At 33.7% G+C, this 5,353-nt stretch overlaps 1 non-coding gene across 1 annotated transcript; it reads left to right on the forward strand.

Moving 5' to 3' along the window:
* Nucleotides 1-910: 910 nt before the first annotated feature.
* On the forward strand, nucleotides 911-1,017 carry LOC118608120. The gene has a single exon (XR_004952920.1). It is a non-coding gene; the product is annotated as a U6 spliceosomal RNA (small nuclear RNA).
* The last annotated feature ends 4,336 nt before the right edge of the window (nucleotides 1,018-5,353 follow it).

Below are 5,353 nucleotides of genomic sequence, written 5' to 3' on the forward strand. Positions count from 1 at the left end.
TTTAATCATCGCAACAATCATGTAATATAGGAATCATTATATCAACTACTTAGCTGAGAAAATGAGCTCAGAATCTTTAATAATCTATTCAAGGTCACATCTTTGTTACAAATGGGCTTTACAACCAACCCCAAGTTACTGCAGGTACTGGAAAATTGTCTAAAATTCTGCTGCTTTTTTAATTCAAACGAATCTGTACTCAATTCAAGTGAGTGATATCAGACTGTAGTTCAAAAGCAATTGAATTTGCATATGATCATTTAAAGCCTCTTTTTTAAAAAAACTTTTATTCTACTTTTTCATAAAAAAGTTTATATAATATATACACCCTTGTCTCGTGGTTTCTTTTTTCTTTTTAAGAAACGTGCTCAACTGTCTCTCATCTGTAGAGGTAGACCATTAATTTTAACTGATAACTGATCTTATCAAAGATTATATACAAAGTGTGAATCTCAGTCCACAATGTCGAATGCACAAGAACTATCATTTTCTTTGTTTTTCCACAGTGCAAATTAATTTCTATTTTGAGCTCCATTTAACTGGACGGCAAAAACATAATCTCAGTCAAGGTCCCTCTACTTCCCTAGGGTTGTATCTACATTCCAGGGACCTTGTAAAATGCCAGGACAAAAGGGGAGTGTGGAATCTGGCCCCGGAAGCAGGCACACACCCCTTGGATGCCTTTTGTCACCTCAAGATCTTAAATTAAGTCTTTCTACAGATTCTGCACCATGCAGGTGTCTTCCTGCTGCTTCTGTGCTAGAAGGACAGAGAACTCCTTGAGAATTTCAGATGCTTTAAGAACTTAAATACGAAAGGTCTAACTTTAAAACTTTAGATATTGTATAGAAAAATATATTTATAAATTTCAGGTAAGAAAGAATATATTAATCAAGATTTAAAAAGTTCAGTGCTCAACTCAGCAGCACATATGCTAAAATTGGAATGATACACAGAAGATTAGCATGGCCCCTGTGCAACAATGACACACAAATTCGTGAAGTGTTCCATATTTTTATAGACAGTGTATTAGTGGCTACCAGAGGGAAGGGGGTTGTAGGGAGGTACATAGGAGTAAGGGGGGTCAAATATTTGGTGATGGAAGGAAACCTAGCTATGGGTGGTGAACACAAAATGCAATATATATATATATATATATATTTATACACACACATACATATATATATGACATACTGTTAAACTGTACACTTGAAACTTATTGGATTTTGTTGATCAATGCATCCCAATAATTTTAATTTAAAAAATAAAAATAAATGAGGAATTTCAAAAAAAGATTTTAAAAGTTCGAACCATAAAAGAAAAGGTTGGTAAATTTGATAATTTTAAAATTAGGAATGTCTGGCCAATAAACAAAAATGACACTATAAAATGACTGATAATACACAAAGTGGGAGAAGATATTATATTCTCAATACATATAACTAACAAAGGATTAGTATCCAGAAATATAAGAACTGGTATAAATCTATAAGAAAAAAATAGAAAAATAGGCAAAAGGCACGCACAGACAATTCACAGAAGTAGAAAGGAGAATGGCCAATACAAGATACTCAACCATATTAGTAACTAGGGCAATATGAATTCAAATCACAATGACATCCCATTCCTCCCTTATTAGACAGCCAAAATTAGTGTTTGCTGATGCTAAGATGATGACTAAGTGGAACCAATGGAATTCTCATACATGGGTAATTAATTAGAGTGAAAATTGCTAAAATCACTTTAGAAAACAATTCGGCATTACCTAGTTAAATGTGCATGTACTCTATCAATCAACAGGTCTACTTCTAGATATATTTGGAGGTAACACACTGCATAACAACCAGTGAATCATAGGCACCAACCAATCAGAATGGATGTCAAGCGGCCAGTATCCAATACCAGTGTGGACCTACTGACTATTAGTTTCAATACACATGACAGAAGCTCTTGCACATAGGTACTAAAAAACGTACACAGTGTCTCCAGCAGCGTTGTTTGTAATGTCCACCAACAATTAAGTGGATGACAATATTGTGGCATTTTCACACAATAGACTACTTTGCAATTGTAAAAATGAGTAAACTACAACACATGCATTAATATAGATGAATTGCAAAAATGCAACAATGGGTAAAATAAGCCAATCTTGGAAGAATATATGTAGATAGAATGATTCAATTTATATCAAGATCAAAACCAGAAAAAAGAGACCTAGTCCCTTGACCTCTGGACCTAGAGGCTCAAAACTTAAAGAAGACTTTTGGAGTTATCTAGCTCACACATGTCATTTTTTGGCACGAGGGAGCCGAATGATTTAAGAAAGTAAGTACAAGACTTAAAGTCATAAAACTTGGATTCCAGCCTTGGCCCTCCATGTAATAGCTTTGTGATATGGAAGTAAGTTACTTAAACTCACAGGGGATAATAGCTGTCTTCTCTATTATTACAAGTATGGGATACTGCTAGAGAGGAGATAATAATGAGCCTAGGATTTTAAAAAGTTTATTATATGTGGCAACAACTGCTTTGACATTAGAAAGATGTACATATTCACATTTAATCATATACACTTAACAGACTGTTGCAAATCCAAAATGCACACATGACCAATTTTAAAGGCACATACTATTATTCAGTTAAATGCATACCTGTAAATAAGTTAAAGTGACTTAATTGGCTCTTTGGTGTCACAGCAAATTCTTGCTGACAGATGCAGAGTGGGAGCATTGATGAATGAGATAAGATTCATTAAGAATTGTCAGATCAAACTGGCAAAGATGTTTACCTTAGGCTAACGGAAAAAAGCCAAGAAGTAAGGTCAAGGTCACAGATAGGGAAAGGGTACCAAGCCTCAAACTTCAAATGGGCATGGCTTTGATAGAAATGTGAGCATGAACTATATACAGTTAGAAGCTGGAGAAGTTAGTCCTAGGACAGAAAAAGGTATGTGGAAGGAGCCAAGGAACTTGATTCCAATCTAAGTCTGGGAAGAGCAAGTGTGGATCAGAGCCGAGCAGGGCTGAATCCCTTAGACAGGTAACACAGTCACTTCCTGTCTTGATACACAACTGTATATAAGTCTTCCTGTCACTACTCATACAGAAGTAACATTATAAAGTATGGTAGTTTTAAAGCAATGCTCCTTTTCTACCAAAGAAATGTTCTAAATCCTGAAAAGATTAAGAGCTAGTACAAACTAATAACTAGCATTTTTGAGTACTTACTATGTATATTATGATAAGCACTTTATATGTGTTATCTTGTTTAATCCGCAAAAAAAAAAATCTACAATGTAGGTACTATAATTAGCTCTATTTTAGGATGAAGAGACGGGCCTGGATTCATAAAGCTAGTATGGGGGGACAAACCAGGACTTGACCCTGGCCTGTATGACTTCACCCCCCATATTTCCTTATTCTTGGTTAAATGGTACTTTTGGCAGTCTCAAGTAACCATTTATAGCCCCCATACCATGTGCTATTTTTAAATTAGATTAAAATAGATTACCTTTTTAGATTTTAATAAAGGCAGATGTGAGACTACTGACAATGAGATGTTTTCCTAATTACACTTCAGTTTAATAACATAAGCATGGCTGAAATTTGAGCAAACTTGTCTTTGCAGGTCCTCTTGTGGTACAAGTCAACTACTACAGTTTGGATCTTTTAGATATCTTATAATTTTGGAGACTTTCCAAAAGTGAATTATAAAAGATAAAAGTCAGCATTTAAAGGCCTGGAAATTTTAATCTAGAAAATATATTTTTGAATAGAGTATTTTTAATTTACTTTTCAATTGATCATATTAATAATAGCTGAAAAATATTTCATAATGTACCTGACTTCAGGATGACATCTATAGTTTATTTTCAGTTATAGGTACCACACCACAAAAGCTGCACTGTCCAATGTGATGGAAATGTTTTAGATCTGTGCTGTCCACTATGCCAGGAGCTGGCCATATGTGGCTGTTGAGCACTTGATATGTGGCTAATGCAACTGAGAAACTGAATTTTTTGTTTTACTTTACTGTACTTGATTTTGGTTAATTTAAATTTTAAAAACTGATAGAGTTTATAAAATATTTCTGTTAAATTTTCATCATTTTGATAGAAGTACATTTCGTTTTAACCACTAAAATTTTAGCATCCGAATTAAGATGTGCTATAAGTGTAAAGTACACACCAAATTTCGAGTATTTAACATGAAAAAGTCAAAAATCTCATTAATAATTTTAAATGGATTACATGTTAATACATTTCCAAATATATAGCATTAAATAATATATGCAATATATTAGAGCTATTTTCACCTGTTTTTGGTTCAGTTCCTCCATTTAAAAATATATTACATTATTTTATATATTATTACATATTATTTTTCAATTTTTACCCTCAATCTTTACATCTATGTTTACATCTGTTTCCCTGCCCTCCTCTATATCCAATACTGCACTCAAGTCATATTGAATTATCTGAAGGTGACCTGTGTTGATGTGTGTACCCCTCTGGCCTAATTTCTTGCTTTTAACCATATCTTTATACCCATTTACTTCCGTCTCCCTGCACCTGAAGACTGTCCTTCAACCATATCAGATTATTTAAAGGACTTCCATATACTCTGCTTCCTATGTTTGAAAGGCTCCTTGTAATTCCTGATCAAGACTTTTTAAAAATTATTCCTGATGAGAAACTTTGTACAAAATGTGAAATCATGGTTTATAATTCAAAATGTATGATAGTTGAAATGATATGAACAATTCACAGCTCATTTATTTCATTGACAAATATCATTCTGAATTTCTGGTAGTAATATAAGTGTATTTTTATATCAAGTTATTAAAAAGAAATGCAGAACATCTGTAGAGCAATCAACATGCAGCCACCATGGACACGACTAAAAAGTCATGTCAGCCACGAATGTACAGAAAATTCTAATGTATGTGAGGACAGAGATTGGAGCCAATGCTCAGAGCTGTTACGGCGAGAGCTGTTACTGGAGAGAAGCCTGGAACCTACACTTCTCTGAATATACTTTGTTTAGTAGATTTGATATTGGAACTACAGAAATATTTTACATAATTATAAGGCAAAATTAAATTTTAAAAAACAACCCATAAAAATCAAAAGCAAAACAAAGCAAATGAACCTAACCATATACTGTGTTGCTGGCATAACCTCACAAGGAGGAACTATACTATTCTATTTTTGTGTACATCTGAAATTTTCCATGAGAGTGGAGGGGGGAAAGAACAGGGAGGAGCAGAGAGATAGAAGGAAATGATAAAGAATGTGGATTCACAGAAAAAGATAAAGAAGATGGATTTACAGGAAAAAAAGAATGTTGATTTG

The sequence above is a fragment of the Rousettus aegyptiacus genome, unplaced genomic scaffold, assembly GCF_014176215.1.
Source record: "Rousettus aegyptiacus isolate mRouAeg1 unplaced genomic scaffold, mRouAeg1.p scaffold_m13_p_9, whole genome shotgun sequence".
In the NCBI taxonomy this organism is placed as follows: Eukaryota; Metazoa; Chordata; class Mammalia; order Chiroptera; family Pteropodidae; genus Rousettus; species Rousettus aegyptiacus.